Source organism: Dasypus novemcinctus, chromosome 17, assembly GCF_030445035.2.
Source record: "Dasypus novemcinctus isolate mDasNov1 chromosome 17, mDasNov1.1.hap2, whole genome shotgun sequence".
NCBI classification, from domain to species: Eukaryota; Metazoa; Chordata; class Mammalia; order Cingulata; family Dasypodidae; genus Dasypus; species Dasypus novemcinctus.
The window spans coordinates 63,731,940-63,759,169 of NC_080689.1; the positions used below are offsets into that span (position 1 = coordinate 63,731,940).

A 27,230-nucleotide genomic window follows, 5' to 3' on the forward strand; every position below is an offset into this window, starting at 1 on the left:
ATTTTGCAACACTCTGGATGTAAAGTGACTACCATTGTTTGAATCTATGTTTTCTACTAACCCATATCCAGGAATGCTTTCTTCAAGGATAATTTTTGAAGTCCCTGATGCTGTAGCTGAAGCAAGAGGGTATGCTTCTACTCACCCTGTCAGGTGATCCACAATTACCAGAACATACTTTGGTCGACCTACATGGGCCAATTGAGTATAATCAACCTGAATGCTCTGGAATGCTCTGAGACCAGGCTCTCTGCCCCCTGGCACTTGCTTCCTTAAGACTTTCTGATTAACTTTCTGACAGATTAGGCATGGTTCACTTATTTGTGTCACTATAGTAGAAAGGCCCATACACCCAAAATGCTTGAGGATGAGGTCATACATGCCCTCTACTCACCACTGACTACCTTGGTGTAAAACTGCTAGTAATTCCCTCATTATTTGCTTATTCAACAACTGCTGGTTGTCTGGGAGGAGCCACTTCCCTTGGTTATCTAAGGTTGGCCCAGTTGTTCTAGTTCTTTTACTTCCTTTTCAGAGAATACAGCGATTCCAATTTCTTTGGGGATTGTTGGAGATTTGGGCTTGAAGTGTATCAGGAATGAAAGAAAGAAAAAAGGAGAGTGAAAGAAAGAGAAAGAAAGAAAAAGAAAGAACAAGAGAGCTGCGATCAGGGGGTCTGCAAGTAGAGACTCATCAGACAACTTTATTGTTTACAAGGAGCTCTCTATATACCCCAATCTACGTGATAACAAGCAGGAACATGTAGCTAATGTGAGAACAAGGAGCAACACATAGCCTATGTGACAACAAACAGTAAATGCAGTTAACTGTCAGAATTACCCATAGTCTAAGGAATTTTTAAAAATCTCATCTGAAGGTACAAAGTCTATGTTTTCTATTCACTACAAAAGGTATGTGCTCATCTTTTCTTTCAGCCTTTAACTGCTTCATCCCATTTGATGGGAACTCTTAATTACTGCATTCCTGAGAGTGCAAGCATAGCCATGGAGACAGCACTAGCATGGAGACAGTACTAGCATGGAGACAGCATGTTTCTCCTTGTGAGGCCACTGTGCCTCAGTTTCCAACATCTCCCCTTTTTGTTTTAGTCGAGGTGACTGTGCCTGTCTTAGGTTGCCCTCCTCTGAGAGTCTTACCCGTCACTGACTACCAGCCAAGCTCTTCGACTAGGGGAAGTGTTTGAAGTGCTTTTCCTAGAACCAGATTATTCGCATGTCTCTTGGCTATTATGCTTTGCAATGTTCTTCAAAAGCAGTGTCCAGCACAGGCAAGAATCATGAGCAACAGAACAAATATGATTAACCCTATTCTGAAAGCTGACAGGAAATGCTGTGATTTCCACCAAGTAACTAGGTTACATTTTGTAATATGTGAATCATCTGAGAAAATATCCTTGATATTGGCTACATGAATTTGATTTTGAGACATTTCTAATATTTTTCTTTGTAAGTCAATTATTTCCTGAGAGATATTACTTTACTGGCCTAGCAAATGATTAATCTTTTTTTCTATATCAGATGAATTACAGGCAAGAGGAGTAATACAAAAGTGGCTTTCATTCCAATCACATTTCAATCCCCTTAACAAGTTTAAATTATACAATTTATCTCCAATATGCAAAACAGCTATTTCTAAATCATTAACCCGATTATTAAACTGTTCATCAATGTGTTCTTGGCTATGCCACAAATCACTAGCATTTTTACGCCAATCGTGCACGTATTATTGAGTCTGAACAGTCTCATGCAAAGCGTCAGCAGCAGTTGCAGCAGCTCTGATGATTCCAATTAGTCCCATTATACTAATTATTAGGAGTCCAATAAATCTTTTTGTCCATTTCATGATTTCTTGCGCCATGTGTAGCAATAGCTGACTTTCACATGATGACTGCCATATTCGGTTCATTTGCATGGGAATCCATATACCTCGTCGTCTTCTGGCTATTGTGACGGTGTCTCAATCCTGCAACACACTTTCTGACAGATAAGTATACAAGGCACCATTTTTATAAAACAAGGCATTATCTTTTATAGTTATTTTTCCAATAATGAATATGAAAGGATCCCTGACACATGCTTTCAATGGATAGATTTGATTTAATTGTAGATATTAACCTGTTTGACTGTAATTATCAATCCATTCATAAGCAGGGGCAGTTCCAAGAAATACTTTCCACAAGTTTTTATGTATATTAAGACTATAGGTGTCATTAATTCAAGGGGTTGGTAAACATTTTCCTTTACATTTCCAAACAGTAAAATTGTTAGTATATACCACTTGTTCACCCAAGAATAGAGATTCTGAAAAAGGATATTGCATATGTCTAACTTGTTGACCCTTGTTAAGTCCATACCATATAAATCTACCATTATATTCTTTGGGGTCTCCATAGAAGCACTTTCCCTCACTATTCAATAGGAATCATTAAAAATGGCAGATCCTCTTCCTATATGGCATTCCTGCCATCCCTGTTTTCAGGATTTTTGGGTGGACAATTATCATTTTGCTTTTCAGTTACTGAAGAATTATATGAAGGAAACAAAGTTATGAATAATTTTGTACCATTATTTGTCATGGTAACCATAGTCCAATTTTTTGTTTGCATGCAAGGAGGACTTTTTCCAATATATAATGGTGTATGATCAAAAGGAAGGATAAGATTATATATTTCCTCCCTTCTTCATCAGGTTTTAAGGGTAGTCTGTCATCTATAGGCCCAGGAAACACATGCATTTGATTCACAAATATAGGAAATGATGGGTCTCTCCATGTTTCTACCTGGTTGGGATGTACAACAAAGGGCTTACAGTTTGATTGTCTACCTAACAAATATTAGTGGTAGAAAGAATGGGGACCTCAAATCCTTCTCCTTTTATCCATGAGACTGTAAGGGAACTTCCAGAAAATTTGGTTCCTCTGGGGAGATAAGTCACAGAGGATCAGGCTGTGCCAGTGTCCACTAGAAATGTAATTTTTTTATGACATGGGCCTACCGTTAGATTTACTAAAGGCTCCCAGTGGGCTTTAGAAGTGAGGAGCCTCAGACCCCCCGAATGCTCAAAATTCATGAGGGGAATTACCGGACTCTCTTTCATTAAACTCCGGCAATCCCTTTTGAAATGACCCATCCTCCCAGTCAGAGCACTCTGCAGAGCCTTGCATTCTCCTTGTCCCCTTATCTAAATAAGACCAAGTTGCATCTTTATCTTGCCTCTGCCTATTCCCTCCCTGACCCATCTCCAGTCTTTTTCTTACCATTTGATCGACTTTGCTAATCACCACCTTTGCTTTCTGTTTCTGCTTTTCCTTCTCTCTTCTTACAAACACTTTCTGGGATTCTCTCAATAACTCTTCCAACGGCTTATCCATCCATCCTTCTTTTTTCTGAATCTTCTTCTGGATGTCAGGCCAAGAACCTTTTACATAGCTGACTTTTAACATTCCCTGAGCCACTGGATCTTCAGGGTCCATCCCAGAATATTTCCTCACTTGGTCCCTCAATCGTTGCAGGTAAGCAGAGGGCATTTCATCCTTCTCCTGGGCTACTTCAAAGGCCTTCTTCAAGTTTTGAGATTTGGGTATGGCCAATTTGATCCCCTGTATAATGAGGTCTCTAAAATCTTTCATTTGTGTTCTGTCACCCAGGTCATTATGATCCCAATTAGGGTCTGTGTTTGGGAACTTCTGTTCTATTGCCATCACCCCCTGTCCAGGTGGATGCTGCCTGTCCCACTCCTTCATAGCTGCCCTCCACACCATTCCTCTTTCTTCTCCCGTAAAGAGGATATTCAGTATGGACATAAGTTCAGGCCAGGTGTATAATCTAGGACCCAGGAATTGATCTACTTGTTCAGCCAGCCCCACTGGATCTTCCATTAGAGATTTCATCTCCTCCTTGAAGTTCCTTACTTCAGTACTTGTCACTGGGGCATTGACATAGCCAATCTCCCCTGGCCCCATTGGGACTTCTCTCAGCGGATACAACGGCTGAATGAAGTTTTGTTTTTTCACTCTCTTCTCCTCAGATGCTCTGGCGAATGGAAAACTGTGTATATCTTTCTTACACTCTTCCAGTTCTTTCCTCAGCTGTTGGTGGGTGGTAACCGGTGTGGCTGTTGACCCTGCTTGATTCTCCAGTTCCCAAGGGTTTAGAATGGGTTCTATTGGGCCCTCCATGTCTAATGACCCTTTTCCTGGGAGGAGAGGGGGAACATGTGGAGGAGGGAGATTAGACAGGGGGTCCCAGGCTTTAGTTTCTACAGCTTTTCTTTCTGCAGCCATAGTTTCCGCAGCCTTAGTTTCTGTAGCCTTAGTTTCTGCAAGCTTAGTCCTGGAGCCTGGATTTTCAGCTTTCACAGGATAGAAAGTGGCCCCCTTTCCCTTTAACCAGCACATGGCATAGTCAGACTCTTCTTTGGAGAAGGGTATTTTTCCATTAACATACAGTACAAGGTCAGCACAAAGCCAATCCTCATCTGACCCATATTTTGGCCAGAATACACCAGGCAGTAAAATACTTTCCTTGGTCCAGATACAACAGCAGTATTGAATCATTTTCTTCTTGTCTTTTCCCTTGGTCCAATCACTATCGGTCCAATGCCTTAACATCCTCCCTAGTGGAGTATCTGGAGGAATGTCTCTGGGGGATCCTGCATATACCCCCTTCTGCTTTTTCCCAGTTGACCGACTGCCTCTATTTCCCATTCTGAATCTTGTCTGGGTCTCTTTCTTATGAATCTTTTGCTTTGTCTGTCTCTGGACCTTTCCCTCAAGGGAGAAGGGAAATGCGAATCGGGACTCTGCACTCACTTCCCACCGTATGTCACAATTCTCAGGCACACACAGTGAACCTCAGACTCATTAGAATTCCCATCCACCAAGGTAATATTTAATAGCCTTTCTTGTTACCGTGGTCCATGCATGGAGTCACCTGGCCAACGAGAGGAAGATTTTCCCTTCCCTTTTTCTGGTCCACAATTGGCAGATCTAAGCGTCTGTTCTTGGGCTTCTTGTCTGCAAGAAGTGGGGCCCCTGCCGGTGGAGTCCAAGACCACTTAAACAGTGGGGCGTGCCTTCTCGTCGTCCACTCCAGGGGTCTGCTTTCTGAAGGCTCAGAATCCCAGATGAGACCCCAAACCTGTTGGAAAAAAATCTTCTTCTGGAAGAAAATAAGGCTCACCCGATTGTGGAGAAGAAAAGAATTTATTCTCAATCTTGCAAGAAGGGGCGCACAACCAGAAAACGTGGCTGGTGCACCAAGCAAACAAAAATGCCACAATTTATAGCCCTAAGCCTAGCACGCAAGCCCTTCCTCTCTTTCTCCAGATTGGATACTTCAGAAGTGACAGCCTATCGGAGAAGATCTAACTTTCCCACGTAAAAGTTTGTGATTCACCGCTTCCATCATCACATTCCAACCATTTTAGTTTTTACCTGCTCCTCTTTGCCAAATAAGGAATGGAATTTAGTGCTGAATTGGTATTGACTTAGGTCTTTCTTGGGCATTTTTTGGCTGCCTATAGCACTGGCTTCAGCTGATTTCCTTTCTTCCTGCTTAACATGGGAGTGGGAGACTGAGGCAGTAGGCTGCCAGGTTACATTAAAAAATATTTTCTTCCTTTATGTGAAAACTAATCTAATCTTTGTTTCTTACATTACGGAATGACTACAAGCCAAGGCCAGCAGGAAGTAGTTACAGAAAAGAGAGCATCGCCCTTCATCACCTCTTTAAGACAAAAGTATAAACCCTTGAAGGGTAAAATAAAATTAGTAGATGGATCTGGAGCCACGGGAAATGCAGGTAAATGCCAGTGGCCCCCAGGCTATGGGTGGGAGGCTGTTTATCTCTTCATAGATAAAACTAAGTTGTGCCTGAGGGACAGTGAGAAGGTGCAGCCCTGCCCTTGATAATCATGGCAACCACTCCAGTCCTGGGAAACAATTTAGCAATGCAAACTCTATATACATACCAGTCAGTCCAGAGAGATTCTCAAAATAGGGCTGCCGAATCTTAAAAAATATTAAACTTTGCTTCAAGGGGAAATAAAATATAGCCTGTGTTTGAATTCAAAATTATCTAATTCTGTATCCAACTGTGCCTAGAAATTCAATTAAGTAATATAGGCCCTTTAGACTTTGAATGTTCAGAAAGGATGTGTATTCAAAGTTGCATCCAGAGGGAATTTGGGCTATATGTTAATTCAAAACCTTTCTGCTAACTCAAACCCTATCTGGTACTCAGGCAAACACTTAACAAAGAAAGTCATTTTTTTTTCATAAAATCACCATGTGACTCCCCACCCTGTGCAAAAGGAACTTGAAAATCTTGTTGCAGCTCGGGTTTTGAACAGACAAGTCCTGAGTCCTGCTGGCCTTACTGAAATCTTTTTCCTTCCCAAGATCATTCCAGAGTCCTGGCCTTTCTATATGCAAATAATTGAATCTCTCTCCTCTTCTACAACAGTAAATGAAAAAAAAAAAAAAAGACAGCATGACTAAACTATCAGGAATTCAAATCCAGCAACATACTAAGAGAATAATATACCATAACCAAAGAGGTTGCTACTCAAGAAACACAATGATAATTCATCATTAGGAAACTATTAATGTGATCAATATGTTCACAGAGTAAGGGATAATGATGAGTACTTTGATAGACATTGAAAAACACTTGTACAATTCAACATTCAATCTAATTTTAAAAATACACTCTTGTTGATTTGGAACTGAAGGGAATTTTCTTTACCTTATAAGGGGTAATTATCCAAAACCAACAACAAGCAATAAACAATAGTGCAAAACCAGAAACAGTCACATTAGTGGAAGGAAGGAGACAGGAAGGTCTACTATCACTCCTTCCAGGCAACACTGTTCTGGAAGCTTTACCAATGCAACAACAAAAGGAAAAGGAAAAGGTCTAAATTCTGGAAAAGAACAAACATGGTTATCATTATTGGCATAGAATTTCATTTACACAGAAAACTCAATGCAATTAACTAGAAACAAATATGAGAATGAATAAAAATTATGATGTCTATATTGGTTAAAGTGGCTACATATGAGATAGACAAAATTCAATGCCATTCCCTGGTATCCTAATACCTTATTAGAAAATATCATGAACTTCCAGTTAAAAGGGCTAGATTAAATATATACATTCGTAGCTGCTTCCTCCCAGAAACAATTATAATGACAGTAAAGGAATAAAGAAGAGAATAGCCCATAAGGATGAAGACAATGGAAGAGGAATTAACAGAAGACAAGAAATGGCAACAAAAGTTTGGAGGCTAGCAATGGGTAAATGAATGGTAAGTGATTTAGCAGTAATGGGGGGAGTGAGTAAAAAGTGGGACAATCCATGCTATAGAACACTGGCAAGCTCACAACTCACAAGTATCCATTACCTCTAAAGGCAGGGGAGGCTGAAAACAGGAAAACTGTTTATAAGAGTTTTATGGAGATCATTGAGACATACCCATCCACTCCTCTACCTCCCGTAACCAGGCATTAGCCCCTTACAGAAGAGAAAGGAGGTTTATCCCAGGAGAGGTTTGCACAGCCAGGCTGAAAGCAGAGGGATTCAGGAGACATCTCTATACCAAATGGTAAAATGCCGTGTCTCCTTACCCCACTAGGCCAGTAGAAGACTGGCAGCTGAGCTTCTATCTTTCTTGCAAAAGACTGGAGGACTCCTTTGTGATAAAACTGACAGACTTCAGAAAAAGGAGCAATAAAGAAAAACATGTAGGAATGTTCCAGCCAGCCACCTGTGGCCCTTCAGTGAAATTCAGCAGTCACCAAGACCTGGCCAAAAACAGAGCTAGAAATTTTTGAAAAAGCCAGAGGGGCTTGCCCCAGGTGATAACAAAACATAAAGATATAACAATGAAAACAGTGTGGTTCCAATAAAGGAAAAGTGAGCTCAGTGAAATGCAGTCAAGAATCCAGGGACAAGCTCATACATTTCATATTAGATAGAGTTGGTGTTGGAGAAAAACAGTGCTCACTGGGACACGGAGACTGATATGACCACAGGCAGAGAATTGACTGAGGAGCTCTCCCATCGGAAGGGGTCTGAAGAACAGACTTGAGCCCCAAAACCACCATGGTGGGGGTCTGAAGAGAGACTTCAGCCCACTCCTGGAAGGGGGGGAATTGAATTTTTGAATTGATATGGAACTTTCCTAGGTGGGGAAATGATGGTCAGTGGGAGAGGGTTGAGGGACCCAGTGAGGTGCAGGGGCCAATGGGGAGCCCTAGAAGTGAAAAATTTCCCTTGTATGGCTAGAGGGTAGTGGGATAGGGAGTTAGGCTTTCTTGGAAAGCTGGAGGACTGGCTGTTTCTTAGATCTGTAGGGAGTAAAGGGTTTCTTTATCTCCCTTTGACATGCAGGCACTGAAGGTTTTCCTCTCCTTCTGATATGCACACAGCCAAGATCTCTGTCTCCCTTACTCCTGCCTCTACCTGGTTTCTTTGTTTAAACTGCAGGGAAGTGCAATATCCTTAGACATATAGGCTTATGAGGGAGGGGGTAGCCTTTCCCCAGTGCATATGATGGTAACTGAGCTACAGCTTGTTAACTACTGCAAACCATTAACACTTGGCTTACCAATTGAGTGAAGAATAGGTTATGATTTAATATTTGAGCAAAAGTAGATGACTATCTCACAATAGTCTCAAAAACAAATTCCAGGTGATTAACCATATAAAGGTAAAAATAAACAAATATAGGAACTAGAATATAGCAAAGTGTTATTTCAATCCTGGCACAGAAGAGGAGTTTCTAAGATTGATTAAAAAAAAAATCGAAGAAGCCATAAAGCAAAAGATTGATAAACATGAGTACCATAGAATTAAGTTTCTGTTCAAGAAAAGGTATCATCAAAGACAAAATTAGCACTTCTGGTTATGGTGGAATAATTCAACTAGCCCTTTTGCTGCAAGCAATGAGGGAACTGGACAAAATACATGAAATAATTGTTTTTAGATATTGAACAGGCAGAGCAAAACTGAGACAAGGAAGCCTTCCAACCCCTGCGTTTCTTCCTGGAGGCTCTTTCTGGATCAGGTCGTGCAAGAAGGGGGTTTTCAAATGGGGCATGACAGTCTCACTGAGCTCAGGCAAGGTCCAAGTGGGATGGGGGCTTCAGGAGACTGAAAGCAGAGGAAGTTTACGGAGGAGGAACACTGCAGAGGCTTGTCTCCAGAATTCTGCATAGTGTTCCCTGTGCATGCACACAATGGCTATAAGAGATAAACGAGCAAAAGCCAAGGGGAGGAGCTAGAATCTGGAAGTCTATGGAAGCTGCAAGACAAAGGAGAGGGCATCTTCAAAAGATCAGAAAGTCAAGCAACCTGAGAATTGTCAGCCAGCCAGAGTGCTGCTGACCCCGGGAGGAAGCAAGTCTTCTAACCTCTGATACTAGAACTATTTAGAAGTTCAAAATGCTGATGCATCTGCTTCCTCACGAGCCTTTTACCTAGACAAGGTGAGAATGTCACCTTAGTTCAACCCCAGGTTTTATCCCACTCAGAATTCTGCCTTAAGCAATGGAAACAAGGAACTGATTTAGGGAGAGCATAGCCAATTTTCCTGAGAGTGTATTCAAGGCTGTTGTGTTTGGAACAAAGAATGATCCTTCTTTAATCAGAATAAAGTATCATGTCCTAACAGAGATGTGCAATGTCTGCATCAACAATAATGAAATGGAAACAAGAAAAATTCCATTTTCAGTAAGGACCCAAATGTTTTTCCATGTCTTTTTAATAAAGAAAAATAGAACCAAAAAAATTAACAAGCCAAGGGCTTTCATTCATTCAAGTGTTTACTGAGGACCTGCTGGGTGACAGCCTGTGCTGGTTGTGGAGGTGGACACTGAGGAGCACACCAGGGCACACCATTGGTCCCCCTGCTTATGTGGGGTCAATGTCTTGAAGTGTGATCAGAACCAGTATCTAGGTTCTCAGCTTCTTCTCAAAAAAGAATTCAAGGACAAGCCACAGATTAATCAGGCAAGCAAAGAATTTAATGGGGTTGAGGAAAGAGAAGGAAAGTATACCTGCAGGGATGCAGGCAAGGGGGGGAAATGCAAAGTTCTACCATGGGGTCCATGATTCATGGGGGTACAGGACTCCAGGTGTGCCCTGATTGTCATGCTTGACACACAGCAGGGGAACTCTACTAGGTGATCCGATTCCCTTAATGGGTTAGGGGCTGGGTTAGGGGATGCTGGTGGGGGGTGATTGACTTCTGGCTGCTGTCCACGAGCTCTGCAGGCTGTGCTGACCGCTGGTGATCGGCCTCTGGTCACTGTCAATGAGACGTGAGGTAACCTGTAAGTGGGGGGGGGGCGGTGCTGCCCCCCTCGCCCTGTCCCTCTTTCCGCCATGTGATGAGGTTGCCTCCTGATCACAGAGCCGCTGGGTGTGCGCTGTGTGCTGTAAGCTGCAGGGTGTGTGCTTGTTAGCTGCCCCTTCCTAATTTGCCCCTGTGCTCAGCACATTCATGCTAGCCAGCAGGCCAGTGCCTCAGTTTCTCTTGCCAGGCTTATTAGGTTTTTCTACCCTTCCTCCTTAGGTCCCTATCTATCCTGCCTCCAAAGGGTTAAACAACAGTTCAAGGCAGGACACCCAGGAGGCCAAGTGGAAGCCCCAGATAGCAAGTGGAGGCCAGAGGCTCGCAGGCAGCACAGAGGAGGCCCAGAGCTGGCTGCCGGGAGGGACCGCCCCCCCCCCCGCTCTGCTCTGCACTCAGGCCACATCGTGACCCACGGATTTCTTGCAGACCCACTGGTAGGTGGCATCACAGTATATGTCATTCCACATCTGCTGAGTATGGACACAGTCCTCTGTGGGCCCGTTCCTGTGCTGCCAGTTGTCCAGCTGCTCCTTGCTCAAAAACCTGGAAATAGAGGGACGTTATTCAGCTAGACACAGGCAGTGGTCCTTGTCCCTGCTATGGCACAAGGAGCTAAACTGACGTGGCTCCCCAGTCCCCTTGCAGCCCCAGAACAGGGACAGAGCTGTGATGCCTGCGGACCTGGGTCTGGGGAGGACATCCTGAGTCACTGATGACCCAAGGATGGGGAGGGTGTCTGTGAGGCGGCAAGTTGGGGAGAAGAGAGGGGAGGGGTCTTTCCTTTCAACTTCCACCCCAGAACTCGCACGTCCCTGCAGAGCTGGACCCCTCCCTGCACCTTCCCTGGTGTGTCCAGGGTCGAAGCAGCAGCCAGGGCCCCTCGGGGAGGCCCAGCATCCCGTCACGTGACTTTCCCTACCTAGTCCCAGCCCTGGATACGAGGTGTGCTGTCCTGGGACAACATCTGGCCAGAGCTTCTCAGGATGCTTTACAAAGCAGCACGGCCTTTTTCACACCCACACAACAGTCTCAGGAGCACCCTGTGGCCTGGGCGGTCATGTCAACTGAAATGACCAGAGGTAGTGAGGTCTTTTGTTAATAACCTTGACACATCCTGATGCTGACCCCCACCAGATGGCCACCCTGGGCATCGATGGCCTTGGTGCTCCTCAAATCGAATGTGAGTGCCTGGCCTTCCCAGGAAGCCTGGGTCTCCTGCTCACGTGCCCTCCACAGCCATGGGATTGACTGACATTAAAATCGAGATTGATCTGCACCTGTGGAGCAGGGGGTGTGTGGGGGGGTGCCGGTGCCACCCGGATGCTGCACACCGGCCCTGTCTGCTCTCAGTGCAGAAATTCCCAGGCAAGCATGAACAGATAACAGCAGAAAACAGTGCTGGAATGCGGGACTCGGCAGTTTTGCACAGGAAGCTTTCGGACATGTTGTTTCCTCTAATCTTCTCAAAGTTGGGACAAAACTGAACAAACGAGATGAGCTGGGTGCTTCAGAAAGTGCAAAAGCTACTAGTGAATCCTATTCTCCTCTATCAGGAGAAACAATAGAAATTTATGAAGTTGCTGCAGAAAATCCAGGACTTGTCAACAAATCTTGTTACCCAGGTGGTAACAAGAAGACACTGGGGAATTGGACTTGGCCCAGTGGATAGCGCATCTGCCTACCCCATGGGAGGTCTGTGGTTCAAAAACTAGGCCTCCTTGACCCGTGTGGAGCTGGTCTACGCACAGTGCTGATGTGCGCAAGGAGTGCCGTGGCTCACAGGGGTGCCCCCACGAGAGGAGCCCCACGCGCAAGGAGTGCGCCCTATAAGGAGAGCTGCCCAGCACGAAAGTGCAGCCTGCCCAGGAATGGCACGGCACACACAGAGAGTTGATGCAGCAAGATGACACAAAAAAAAGAAACAAAAAAACAAAAACAACAACAAGAACTCACAGCAAATAGACACAGAGAACAGACAACTGGGGCGGGGGGAGAGAGAAATAAATAAAATAAAAAAATAAATCTTCAAAAAAAAAAAGAAGATACTGAGTAAATCTTCAGAAATTGTTCAATGAAGGAATGGAGCAGCATTTGAGAAATATGTAACATCTATTTAGGAATGAAAATAAACTAATCTGAAGCAACTTAATCCAGAATAGTTATTTTAAATTGTGGTGGATAGAAGTTTAAAATGGCAACTTGTAGTAATATCAATGGAAAAGCTACATGTTGCAGCTATACTACTGAAATAAACTTTCAAATGATTGTAGATAAACATAATACAGGGTGTTTCTTTTTTTTCACAGCACTCTGCGACATAGGCTACAGTCTAGTTATTATATTCAGAATTCACAAAATGACCTGAAAATAAAAACTACTTCTAAAAATTATGTAATTCAAGGGTAACATTGTTATCATAAACCTTCTATAATAGTGTAACTATTGCTTATTATCCTACTAATGAAACATTCAACTTCATTTTAAAAAGTCAAGATTCTGGAAGTGGCTGTGGCTCAATCAGTTGAGCTTCCATCTACCATATGGGAGGCCCTGGGTTCATGCCTCAGGGCCTCCTTGTGAAGGCAGCCTCGCCCGCACATCACCGAGAGCCACTGGCCTGCAAGTGCTATGTAGAGCCGACTCAGCAAGGTGACACAGCAAAAAGGGAGACAAGTAGAAACACAGAAAAGCACGCAGCAAATGGACACAGAGAGCACACAACAAGCAAGCCTCAAGGATGCGGTGGGATAAATTCAAAAATGAGTAGAGAGATACAGAAGAATGCACAGCAAATAGACACAGAGAGCAGACGGCAAGCAAGCCTCAAGGGGGGGGGGATAAAAAAAAATCAAGATTGATGACAGGAGAGGAAGCCCAAAGGGACCTGAGGGGCTGAGGGAAAAGCATGCTCCCTCATGCTCTCAGAGTGCTGCCCTGCCACCCGCCTCTGACATGCCCTGCTGCTGACATCTGTCGACCTCCGGGAATCCCCCTCAGTCATGAGGACAGTGGGGTTTGTTGTCCAGATTTCCGCCTCCAGTGCAAGATGCTTAGAGGAATTCAGTATTTGTTACCACCTGACAGGAGACATGAAGGTTATGGGCTGTGCCCTCCCCTAGAGGAGGAAGGTCAAAGCACCAAAGTCCCTTGTCACACACCAACCCTGTCAGAACCACCCCAAGCCTCCAGCTCTGACCAGCCCTTCCTCAGAGGACACCGATGCCAGGTGAGTTCCTTGGGACACACAGAACTGCTCAGCCTCCTCCAAGACTTCTTGACATCAGAAAAGTAATGGCAGCTCCCCCTGAAGAACTTCCAGCCTTGCAGGAGCAGCCAGAGAAGCTGAGCTGCAGCAGAGGTGGGAGGAGAGGGAATCAGGGGCTGATGGCAGATGTCCCAGAGCTGGCCTTCCTGAACCCGCCAGTGGCTGGCTACTGAGACCCACGTCCTTGAGGTTTGGTTCCCCAAGGGCAGGTGCTGCTGAGACCATGCCTCCATCCCACTACCCAATTAACCAGGGAGGGGCAGCTCAAGACGCCTGGCTCAGTACTCCTGGGACACTCGGCTCTGCTACCCAGAAAAACTCTCTGCTGAGACATGTGTTTTGTGATCATGTCACTTTATTTCCCATCTCACTGCTGCCACCGTACAGTCCTCTCCATCTCAATTCCCACCATCTGTCTAGGAAGTTGTCCATCCATCCAGAGACTCCCTTACTTCCTTGACTTGATCTCCATCCACTCTGGCTGCCCACACCCAGGACTATCCCAGGACTTCCTCATCACCTGCTCTACCTGCCCTCACAGGTGTCACACACTAAGAGCTCATCTTGTCACCAGGAGCCCCAAGTCTCAGCTCTTTCCTCCCTCCCTGTCACCACATCCTGCTCTGTAACATCATCTCTACTGCAGCTATTTAAAATGGTACCACAACACTCATTTCTTCATTCATATGTTCAACATTCATGCATTCGTTGCTCGACATTCTTAAGATTCTATGACCCAGGGACTGTTATAAAAAGACCAATAAAACACAATTCATGCCCTCAAGGAATTTACAGTCTTGTGAAGTGAGAAAGATATAAGAAGGGTATAGAAGATGCACTAATTAAACACCATGTACAGGTTAGAACAGAGGCACGAAAGAGGGTGTCATCTCTGTCACCTGGGCTGGGTGGGGGGTGGGGTTTAGGAAGGGAGTCCAGGATGAGATGTTCCTAGAGATGAGTCATAAAAAAAAAAAAAAAAACTGAAGGATTGGGGAATGGGGAATTAATACTTACTTGGTAGAGAGTTTCTATTTGGGGCCAAGGAAACCTTCCAGCCAGAAAAGATGGCGATGGTTGCACAATATTGGTGAATGTATATACAGAAATAGATAAAATGGGAGATTTTATGTTATATACATGTTACCACAATAAAAAAATTTTAAGAAAACAAAGAGCTGTACAAAACAAAGAGTGAACCCTACTCTAAACTATGGACTCTAGTTAATCATATGATTATAATAATATTGGTTCATCGATTGTAACAAATATACCCACTAAGGGAGAACGTTAATCATGGGCAAAGCTCTGAACTTTCCACAGGATTTTCCTGTAAACCTACAACTGCTCTAAAATTTAAAATTTTTAATCAGAAAATCACTTTTAAAAATCCAAAAAAAAACTGAGGAAGATTTTCCAGGTGATCAGGTCCAAGAAAAGCCTTCCAGACAGGGGAAGTGGCAGGTGCAAAGGCAGGCAGGCATGAAACCACATGGTTGGAGCTGACATGTGCAAACCTGGGCTATGGCCCCCATGCAACGGGTGGGAAAGGAGCCTGGAGAGGCTTCCAGCACTACATCTTATGCACATAACAAGGAATTTGGATTTTTCCCTGTGAGCAATGGGAGGCCCTGAAGGGTTTTACCCAATGGCTCAGGTTTGCACTGTAAATATTTCAAAGTGGCGTAATGTGAAGGCACAACAGGAAAAAAAGACCATCCCATCTGGGCCAGAAACATCCATCAGAACCCAAATGCAAATCTCAGGAAGAGACAGACAGCGTGGACCAGGCGTTCTCAAAGTGTGTTCCCTGGACGAGCAGCATCGCGCCTCCTGGGAATGTGGCAGAAATGCCCCTTCTCAGGCCCAGCGCAGAACTGCTTTTTCTGAAATTGTTTCTGAACCGTCTGTTTTTAACAAGGCCACATGTGATTCTTATGCTCTGAGGCCTCAGAACCAGTCATCCAAACCCAACCCAATTAGGGCCCACCAGCAGCCTCTTTTTATAAACAGTGTCACTGGAGCAGCCACACCCATTCATTTACACGTTCTCTTTGGCTGCTTCAGCAGTGCAAGAGGACAGCACTGAGGAGCCCTGACAGAGACTGTGGCCCACATGTCTCAATTTTACTATTTGGCCCTTTAAGGAAAAGTTAAAGTAATGATACTGCACCCTGACTGCCCATGTTTTAAAACTTGGTGGTGCTCAGGCTAAATCCCAGACCAAAATCCATAAGATTTCTGTACATGAGTCCCAGGCATGTGCTTGGGTGACTCCAATGCACAGCCAGGAAGGAGCACCTCTCAGTCCATACTAAAGCAGGAGGGCAGCAGTGGGGCTCGAGGAGAGGCAGGAAGGAGGAAAGACTTCCAGGCACTGGTCCGCATGGCCAGTGATTCCTTAGACTCAACTGGAAACAGGGGAAAGAGCAGGGGCTCGGCACTGCCTGCCAAGTCCTCATTTGTCAGCCCCCATCTCTCCAGCAGCTTCTCCCAACCATCCCTTCTCTCCCCCAGCTCCCTATAGGCATCCTCCTCCTTAGCAAGTGACCTCCTATGCCACCCCAAAAGAGATGTGGTTAACACTAGCTCTCGCAGTCTTGTGTTCCACAGCTGCACATGGACACCAACTTCCACACCTGCTCCCCTCCCAGCCTCAGAGATTCAAGTACCATCCCAACCTCCTTCAAGGCCAGTCATGCAACGTGCATTTGACTCTCCTCCCTATCTTCAGCCTCCACCTCTTTCCTGTTCCCTTCCTTGAACCTCAGGTGAAGCCTATCTGAATCTAGAAACTCACTCTCAAGTTCACCAAAATATTAGCAAGTGGTTCTGATGGAAAGCAGGCAAATTTTCATGGCAATACTGATGCTTGTTTTCTCATCTTGCAATTTTTTAATATTTGTCACACTGTCTATAATTAACAGATAGATGTTGTAATGGAGGAATAGATGGTTTGAATTTTACTCCTCCCCCCTTCTCACCTTCCCTCTCAGCTATGTTCCTTGACAGACTTATACACCTGATCGATTCACGCCCAACAACCATGATCTGCTTCCACCGAAATTTCATTCTAATGACTTATTAATTGCCTAGCCTCGGTGGACGCTTTTTGGTTCTTATTTTACATGGCCTCTCTGGCATGTGCCAGAACTGACCACTCCCATCTGGAAATTCTCTCCTCTTTTGGCTTTCCCACATGCACATCTCCCAAATCCACTGTCCTCAGTTGGTTCACACACACGTCTTTCCCTTCTTGACCCCTGAACCTTGATTCCTGACCCCACCCTAAGCCCTCTTCTGTGTTTTGTCTCATGCAAACCACCCACTCCGACTGCTGCAACCAGAACCAACATACCCGGGCACCCAAGCCTATGCCTGCAGTCCTGGCCTCTCTCCTCAACTCCAGACAGCCTGCAGGCGATGTCCACTTGGATGTCCCCCAAAGCACTGCAGCCAGCATGTACAAACCTTGCTGCTCCTCTTCCTCCTTTATTCCTCAGTTGGGGAACCCTCTGTTCAGTCACCCAAGTCAGAACCTCAGGGTTCTCCTTAAAACCCTTCAGTGGCTCCTCATTTTCTGGAGGATGAAAGCCAAGCTTACTCAGAGGCCTTCCAATCTAGCCCGTGTCTCTCCAGCCCTGGCCACCCCTCTAGCCCAGGGTTTTTCAAATTGCAATCACCAACTCATTAGTGGGTCATAAATTTGGTTTATCAGTTTTCACAAGCTTTGCTCTTTTTTTAAAGAATAGAATATAAAATGTCAGAGTTCATGCAGGAAAGGTTTTGCTTTTTGAAACTTGCATAGATAGATTACATAGATGATTAGATAGAAAGATAATAGATTTCCTTCCGCCCTTCCACAAAAGGTCCCTTCTCCCCTTCTTTTTGCCTCCCCCCCTCTCAGTTCCCAGTACTTGCTTCTAACTTAACACCTCTTCCACCAATCTATATGACTTTGCTTACAGGTCTGTCTCCATTTTGCATCTTGTAACCTTCTCAAGAGCAGGCATCATGTCTTATTCATCTTTAACCCCCTGACACATGGTAGATGTTCATGAAAGTTTTGTCAGACACATGCGCGAAAGCTGGCTACAAGGTTAAGTGCGTTACGTATGTTGATTCATTTGATCCTCCCTGTGAAGCAAATCCTATTGCCCCCATTGTGCAGGTGAAGCTCAGCAAAGGTAAGGAACTTGTTCAGGGTCACACCGTTTGTGATAGCTGGAGGTCACAAACAGGTTATCTGGCCCTACAAGTACACTCTGCCATTTCCACACACCTTCATCACAAAGATCTGGTTTGCAAAAGGTGAAATTTTGTGGAGAGATTATAAGCCACCTGAGAGCAGGGACATAGTTTCTCATGTCTTTTGCGCTACTGCCTGGGCACGGAGGAGCCACGGCGTTTATTGGATTTGTCCTCTCTCCACCACCCTTGCTCTTTCCCAGAGGGGACACATGCTTGAGGCTAAATGGGCAGAAACATCCCAGCAACTCCGCCCTCTGCATGGTGGACTCTCCCTACCACTTACTTTGGGTCCTTTGTAGCTGTTCCTGTGAAGCAAAGGCTGTGTGGAGGGTCTCCAGGCTGCTCTCCTGCTCCTGGATTTTCACGCTTAGTGAGTTGGTATTACTCACATTAACTTGTAGCCTCTGGATCTCAGCCTGTGCCTCCTGCAGTCTGTTTTCTCACATGTGGGTCTGGGAATTTAAGGCAGCACCCTTCATTCCTTGTGTTAGGGTCTCTAACTCCCCTGGCATTTTCCAATACTGCTCTTATTCCTGGGAGATCAACTTTTGTCTGCTCCATCCTGCCCTTTGTCATTTGGGTCTGGGCAATGGCAGTTTCCAAATCTTTTTTAACAACTGAATCACTTCACCAGCCCCGTCCAACCGACCTCTTAATAACTGGATCTCAAAAGTGCTGTTGTCTACTCTGCCTTTTATAAAGTTCTGGGTCTGGGAATTGAAAGCACTTGCATTTCCCAGACCTCCCCAGGGCCTCTAGATCTCAGTATTGGGCCCTTCCAAACTGCTGCTTAAAACCTGGTGCTGGGTCCTTAAAACACTGACCTTGTGCAGGTTGTCTTTCAAAAGGTGGGTCTGAACACTGGCATTCTGTAAACTCATATTTGCAAAGTGTAAACCTGCCTTTAACACCTGAATTTCAGCGTTGGCATTTTCTAGGCCTCGGCTTCACATGTGGGGTACAACCCTTGTGTTTTCTGAACTGCTTTGTAAGAAATCTTGGGTCTGGGAATTCAAAGGGTTTGCATTCTCCAGAGCTCTCTTTAGGCTCTGTATCTCAGCATCAGACCCCTCCAAGGAATTCCTTAACATCTGGGTCTGGATATGAAAGGTGCCAGGATCCTCTAGAGCTCCTTTGACCATCCGGATGTCAGCACTGGTGTTTTCCATGTGGCTGCTAAGCGTCTGGATCTGAGCACAGACATTGTCCACCTTGTACTTCGGCATCTGCATCGCCACAGCCCAGGTGCTAGAATGCTCTTTAAACAGCTGGAGAGCTTCTTTATCTCAGCCACTGGGCCAAAATGTTGGGAATCTTCAGGGGAGGAAATGCAGAGGTCGGGCAAAGAGGCCCATTTCATGGGGAAGCACAGAGATCAACCAGTGTGTTCTAAAGTTTTCCGTGTGGAGATGCCTACACCATGGCCCTGAGAGCACCACCAATGGCCTGTGCCCTCCCTGACCCTGGACCAAGCAATAGCCAAAGACCTAATTAGCCATCACACATGAACTAACGGATCCAAAGCATTGAAATTGTTGCTTACTGTAAACTAGTTACCCGCACACACACCAAAAGTCATGCTGGTGAGACTTGGATTCTTTTGCTGTTGTAACAGAACTTGAAAATAACTCATTATATAACTTAGAGCTGTTGAAGTTTAATTCCACAGAAATTTCACCATTAGAAGAATCATAGAGAAAAAGAAGATGTGAATAAGGCCCATGTTTAGTCCTGAGCTATATTTGTACAACAACCATTGAGCCTCTTGATTCATCATCGTTACTCCTTGAAACCATGTAGACACAAACATAAATTTTCTGATTACGAATTCCAGGGGGGAAAGAAACCACAGGAACAAAATAGGTGCTCCTGGCAGAAGGCCCCTGTTCAATTCACAGTGCTATGATGGAGGGGTGCCACACCTTCAGGTCACCCGGGGCCTCTGAGCTGAAATTGCCTCTGAAAGGGCTGGGCACCCCTACAGAAAACAGAGGACAAGAGTCCCTTCAGAGCAATTTGGGGATATGAGAGCCCTGAGTGAGAGATCTTGGCCACCAGGGCCGTTCAAGGAAACTGCAGCCCTTTCCTCTGCAGGGTCTTTCCCAGCAAGCCCAGCGGCCACTGCCCCTGGTCTTGCCATCACCCTTGGCTCTCCTCATGAGCGAGGACTCAATTTCACACATCCATGGTCACCGCCTGGTTCCATCCTCCCCTCAGGATCCATGCCCTATTCCTCAAGCCCTGGCTAGGGGACGTGTGAGACCACCTGGCCTTTGGAGGTGTGAGAACAGAACAGGAAGTCAGGGTTGATCTTCAACAAAGAAGCAAAGGCAATTCAGTGGAGAAAACATAATCCTTTCAAGAGATGGCCCTGGAACAATTGAATAGTAATATCCAAACAAATAAAAATGAACTTTAGGGAAGCAGACTTCGCCCAACAGATAGGGTGACCACCTACCACATGGGAGGTCCTCGTCAAACCCCGGGCCTCCTTGACCTGTGTCGAGCTGGCACATGCGCAGTGCTCATGGGCACAAGGAGTGCCGTGCCACGTAGAGGAGCACCAAGCTCAAGGAGTGTGCCCTGTAAGGAGAGCCACCCAGCATGAAAGAAAGTGCAGCCTGCCCTGGAGTGGCACTGCAACAAGGAGAGCTGACACAAGAAGATGACACAAGAAAAAGAAACTCAGATTCCCGGTGCAGCTGATAAGGATGGAATTGGTCACAGAAGAACACGCAGCAACTGGACACAGAAATAAGAAAACTGTGGCGGGGGGTGGGGGTGGAATAAATAAATTAATTAAATTAATCTTTTAAAAAATTAACTTCAATCCACACCTCACGCCTTTACACAAACACTAACTCAAAATGAAACATTGACCTAAACTTTAAAATTTCTGGAAGAAAATGGGAGAATATCTTCATGACCTCGGGCAAGGCAAGCAGACTGAGAGAAGATATTTGCAAATCACACATTTGAGAAAGGACTTGTGTCTAGAATGCATAAAGAACTCTCAATATTCAACAAGATGACACACTCATTTTTTATTTAGACAAGAGTTTGAATGGATAAATTTTTTTTCAGTGACGTATTTAACTATACGAAGTAAAATGCTCAAAATCATTAGTAATTAGAGAAATGCAAACTAAAACCACTATGAGATATCACTCCTACCTACTTATTAGCCTGGCTGAAATGAAAAAGACCCATCATCCCAAGTGTTGAAAACGATGTGAAGGAGAAGGAACTCTCATCTCCGTGGGTGGGACTACAAATCCTACAAACATTTTGCAACTTGGCAGTTTCTTAAAAAGTTAAACATGCACATACCCTATGACCCAGCCATTCTACTCCTAGGCGTGTACCCATGATAAAATAAAGATTACTCAATAAAAGGACTTACAGATGAATGTTCACAGCACCTTTATTTGAAATAAAAAACTGGAAACAATCCAAATTCTGTCAACAGCTAAGTGGGTAAGTCGTGGCGTAGCCATTAAATGGATCACTGATCAGCAATAAAAAGGAATGAACTACTGTGCATGCCATGGCATGGGTGAAACTCAGGATAGTTATGCTGAGTGGAAGAAGCCAGAGAAGAAAAAAAAGAGTATGTCCAGTCAATCCCTTATATGTCTATAAGGAGAAAATGTGAACTAATCCACAGAGACAGAAAGTAGAGCCGCAGTTGCCTGGGGAGGAGGGAAAACTGAGCAGAGGGATTACAAAGGGTTACAAACTATGGTGCAGGTAGGGCAGGTGGCGAATGTGTTCAGCATCTTGATTGTGGTGATGGTTTCATGGGTGTACACGTATCAAAACATATTAGACTGTGCACTTTATGTGCACTTTGAGATGCACATTATACTTATAGCTACATTAAAAAGAAAAAGATTATGCCTTCCTCTAAAGAGGTCAGACCCACTGAGGGGCCTGGGGATGGCAGGGGAGAGGCTTGTCCTGGGTTCTGGGCCTCCCGACACCGGCTCCCTTCCCACCCTCCCTCCCTTCCACCGTGGCTACTCACTGTCTGGTTCCACAGGTGGTGGCCAGGTGGTGTCTCCCAGGTGGGACTGAAACTTCTGGAATGAGGGATCTGCCTGCGTCTGTAGAACTGAAAGACCCCACTCCTGGGTCAACACCACCTCTCAGCCTGGGGCTTGGGGGACACGGTGCACACACCCCCTAGCGGTTGGATTCCAGAAGGAGGGAGTTGGCTCCAAGCCCCTCTCAGGGTCTTCCCTCACGCGCTTTGGCTCTCCTTATGGGGCGCACTCCTTCCTCAAGGGGCTCCCCTATGCAGGGACACCCTGAATGGCAGGGCACTCCTTGCGTGCATCTGGACTGCACGTGGGCCAGCTCCACACGGGTCAAGGAGGCCCAAGGTTTGAACTACGGACCTCCCATGTGGTAGACGGACGCCCTATCCAGTGGGTCAAGTCCGCTTCCCTTTTCTAAGTTTTGACTTTGGTAATACTGACACACACCACACAAAACATGTTGTACAGGAAAATATTAACTTCAAATATGTATTTACTCCATGAAGGTAATCTCATGCCATAATGAAAACCTCTATGAAACCATTCTGGAATGACCACACAAATGGTATCAGTACATACTAATGAAAATAGTGATAGCTAAGATATAGTGAACCTTACATATGTTGTACACTTCTCACATATAACTTATTAATCTGCTCATTAATCATGAAATACTGATTTACCAGAAACTAATCTCCACATTAGAAGAGAGACTGAAGAACAGAAAAGTAGAATCACTTGCCCAAAGTCTCACAGCTAGTGAGGAGAAAGCAGGATCTGAAGCCAGGCAGTCTGGCTCCCCTAAACCATTACACCAAAACATCTGCCTCAAGCTACTGGACGCAAGGTCGGTTTTGCAGCATTACTAGATCTGCATTACATGGAGATCTAACCCATTACTACGGAAACCAGCAACAGGAACTTTTTCATTATGCTTTTACTACCAAACCTGCTGCTGGTAAATTACAGCAACTTTCATCCACGTGAAGATAGAATTGGCATAAGACAGCTCCTTTCTTTGCTGATAGGGCAGTGGTCACCAGGTGCAGCCTGTGCAAGCCTGGGCACCTCCTCTCCCCCACACGCCTCTATTCATACTCCTCTCCCCTTCACCCTTGCCAGTGAGCCAAGGTCACCAGGTCTGCCCCTGGCTCAACTGGGAAAATAAGCAGCAAATAGAGGCCCCAGCGTCTGTTTTAGGCTTGCCATCAGGATGATTGAAATGAAGCCACTAATTTGAGAGAATTCACAGACCCCTCGGTAGACATATTCTCAGAACCAGAAAGGGGCTGAGAGATGCTGCCCAATCTGATGGTGCTACAGGAGGGTAGCGGGAGCTCGTGGAGAGGGACTCCATTAAAAAATGACCCTGTGAAACTAATCCTTATATCTGACAAGGAAATGATGTGTACCATGCTTGGAAAAAGCATGGTCTTGGAATCAGGAATGGTTGTGCTTCCCTTAGGAAGTGTGTCTTTTTGTGTTTTCATCTTCTGGACATGGTATATTTTGTGTCTCCCTTCATAGCTATTATCACAGTGTGTAATTAGAGGATCATTAGAGAGATTTCCTGATGAATGTCTGAAGTGCTATCTGAAGAGACAGTCTGTTTTCTGCCCTATTAAGTGCCATTAGGATGTCTGTCTGCTTCACTGTACCTCTCACAGAACTTGGCACAGTAGGCCCTCACCAAATGTCTGTTGAATAAGTGAGTGCATGAGACAATGAATAAATAAAACATGAGCAATGGACTGGTCAATTTCCTTTTTTGTGTGGGCTGCTACAAAATTTACAGTTGAATGATTCTTGCATAACATAACAAGTGAAGAGGATCTTATACTTGTGTTTTTGTATTAGCCTCCTCCTCAATACCATTTTGTGTCTCTACACTTAATTTCCTTCTTTCTTTCCCATCTTCTTAGTCTGCCTTGCTATATTTTATGAATCTCTATAGACTGCCTTAAAGCCCTTTAGAACAAAGTGATAAATAGATGTTTGCCAAGGTCTTACATATATATTTAAAGTCTTCACACTAAACCCTCTGCCAAACATCTGATCATCTGTGAGCTCTTAAGAACAGTTGAGGGGAAGTGGACTTGGTCCAGGGATTAGGGCATCTGCCTAACACACGGGATGTCCCGGTTGAAACCCTGGGTCTCTTTGATCCGTGTGGAGCTGGCCATGTGCAGTACTGATGCGTGCAAGGAGTGCCCTGCCATACAAGGGTGTCCTCCGTGTAGGGGAGCCCCACGTGCAAGGAGTGGGCCTTGTAAGGAGAGCCTCCCAGTGCAAAAGAAAGTGCAGCCTGTGCAAGAATGGTGCCGCACACAAGGAGAGCTGACATAACAAGATGATGCAAGAAAAAGAAACACAGGGAAATGGACCTGGCCCAGTGGTTAGGGCATCCGTCTACCACATGGGAGGTCCGCAGTTCAAACCCCGGACCTCCTTGACCCATGCACATGCTAATGTGCACAAGGAGTGCCCTGCCACACAGGGGTGTCCCCCGCGTAGGGGAGCCCCACGCTCAAGGAGTGCACCCGTAAGGAGAGCCGCCCAGCGCGAGAGAAAGTGCAGCCTGCCCAGGAATGGCACCGCCCACACTTCCCGTGCCGCTGGCGACAACAGAAGCAGACAAAGAAACAAGATGCAGCAAAAAGACTCAGAGAACAGACAACCGGGGGAGGGGAGGGGAATTAAATAAATAAATAAATCTTTTAAAAAAAGAAAAAGAAACACAGATTCCCAGTGCTCCTGCTAAGGATAGAAGCGGTCACAGAAGAACACACAGGAAATGGACAGAAAGAGTAGAAAACTGGGGGCAGGGGAGGGGAGAAGGGGGAAAAAAGAAATGAAAAAATCTTAAAAAAAAAAAAAAGAATAGTTGACGTTTGGTAGGTCCAGCACTATGCTAATTCTTAGAGCAAATTTGCTCCAAGCGTAGAAACTACAATGTGGTCATTTCAGTCACTTGTGTGTATTGTGTATGTGACAAGCCCTTTTCTAGGAGATCTAGGCAACCTAGTATCTAAGAACCAACATAGAGTTATGGATTTTGGACCAAAAAGGATCTCGCTTTAGAGGATTCCCAAATATATGGACATCCTAATAGACAGTTTGCTTTCACTTGTGCCCTATTTGGAGGGGAATGGAGACTGGGGGCAGTGAGGCGGGCTGGGCAAGATCCTGGTCTGGCCTTGAGAAGAGTCTGCTCACATTACAAAAAAGAAGGCAGGGCATCATGAAGTAAAACTATTAACAAATAACTTAAACCCCTTTTAAAAATCTCTACTATAAATTATTTACGTGCTAGTGGGAGGATTTACTTTCAAGTCTGAAATTCTACAATTATTTTCTTTAGCCATATCACTTCATATCTTGACCAAGTACTTTCCCTTAAAACAATTTCAAAATCCCATAATGAGAACACCTCACGCTGCACAAGTTAAACATTTCATATCCTCCAACCTGAGAAGAGCTGAGTCCACCCCCAGTGCATTTGCTTCTGTCGGGAGGCCAGACCAGCGCTCCTTAGGGGTTAGTCAGAAGACACAGAATGTCCATTTATGAAACTGAAATTTGGTTTCTATTATTAGGCTCATTTGAGTCAGTTAAATCTTAGACGACAAACTGGAAGAGGAGGAAGGAGTGGGTGTAAAGAAACACATGACCAATAGTCATATGTTGTAGATAAATGAGAGTTTCTGGAAGAATTGGATAGGGTGTGGGCTGGAGTTTTTTCATTTTTAGGGGATGGAGATTAGGATCGAGAAGAAAAAAGGCAAGACAATAGGCCAGACCAGAGCGCCTGCTCAGCACCCTAAAGCTGCCTGCCCTTCCCATCCCCCTCCTGCCCCCACCCCCAACACCAGGTACTCTGCGGTCTGGATATCAAAACCAGCAGACGTGGACCCGGACTCCCCGCTGCCTCCCTGGATGGAGGAGGGGAGGGAGGCAGGGAAACCAAGGAAAGGAGACGGAAGGTAAGATCAACAGACTGTCAAGACCTCCTCAGGGACCTTGGGGGTTTTTTGTTTCCCTCCAAAGTGGTTGAGTTGCACAAAAATCCAAATCCACCGGGGACTGGTCACCTTCCAGCTCCCTTTATCAAAGTGCTAGTGGCTGCAGACCTGGCACCTGCTCACCTGCAGCTGCAACCGCGCTGTGGGCGCCCCAGGCGGAGGCCAAGCAGGAAGGCAGGGAACCCAGAGGAAAGCCCCGGCAGAAGTCGTTCTCCAGACAAACCGGCCCACAGCCCCCCATGCGCAGACCAGCGCCTGGCAGCCCTGATTTCTGAAAAGCCTCCAATGTTACATGAGCAGAAATCAGTAGGTGTGAAATACATACCCTTTCGCTGGGAAGAAATGCAGCGCAGATGCGAACAAGATCAGAGAGGGCACTCCTCTGTCTGGACCCAGCAGCTCTGGGAAGGGGAGGGATGCCGGAAGGCTAGAGAATTCCATGAAAATTAACAAAACCAAGGCAAGCCTAAGGGTCTTACCTCCTGCGCGGCATCGCATCCATCTCTGGTCTTCGCTGTAGGATTCTCCTCTAAGTCAGCTGAATAAATCCACCCAGCTAACCTGCAGGACAATATTTCCTACCCCTCCTGCAGTCCCGCGCTGGTCAGAGCGGGCGAAAGGGTTTCTCTACCCACATCTGCCTGAAATCCCCCAGCCATTCGCTGCTTCTTCGGGTCAGTGGGGATCACAGACAACAGAGGCTGCTGCTCCTTGACGAAGTTTTCCTTCCAGCGCCTCCCTTACAGCGCTGCCATCAGAACTAAATCCATCTCCCACCCCGGGCTGCGAGGAAACGCGCTCCTCCCCGTGCGCGCTGACGACAGCCCGCGCCCCGGCGCCCATACAGCCCCCTCTAGCGGGCCGCGGGGCGCAGACCCAGGCCCCCGCGGGCAGCTCCCCTGCTCTCACGCCCACCTTCACCCACTAGGGAGCCCCTCACAGCAGCCGAGAGCTAATAGCAGTAACTTACCAGCGGGAAATCTGAATCCTCCCTGGGGTAAAAATGAAGCCTCACTTAGAAGGTTTTTGTCCAGGAAGTAGGTACATCCTGGGCTTCGAAGTAACGCTGTTAGTGATTTTTATAGGAACTATTAGACAATTTAAGTTCAAAGCCAAGATTACCCCTATACTAATTCTGATTCCATTTCCAACTAGGACAAAAGTCTTTGTCTTGCTGAGCCCGCTGGGGTTATGGGACTTGTCCAGCTCCCTAAATTCTAGTTACTAACTCGCCTCACCCCTTCATCCTCGGTGACCACCCACTCCTCAAGAA

The 27,230-nt window shown here is 45.6% G+C and overlaps 1 long non-coding RNA gene across 2 annotated transcripts; it reads right to left on the bottom strand.

The window, feature by feature from the left end:
- Positions 1 to 667: 667 nt before the first annotated feature.
- Positions 668 to 26,791, bottom strand: LOC131274014 (uncharacterized). 2 transcript variants are annotated; one of them, XR_011646177.1, is made up of 2 exons: positions 26,437 to 26,791; positions 668 to 10,922 (listed from the first exon to the last, which is right to left on the bottom strand). It is a non-coding gene; the product is annotated as an uncharacterized lncRNA (long non-coding RNA). The 2 variants fall into 2 exon arrangements; XR_011646178.1 differs by lacking the exon at positions 26,437 to 26,791 and adding an exon at positions 14,662 to 15,268.
- Between the last annotated feature and the right edge of the window lie 439 nt (positions 26,792 to 27,230).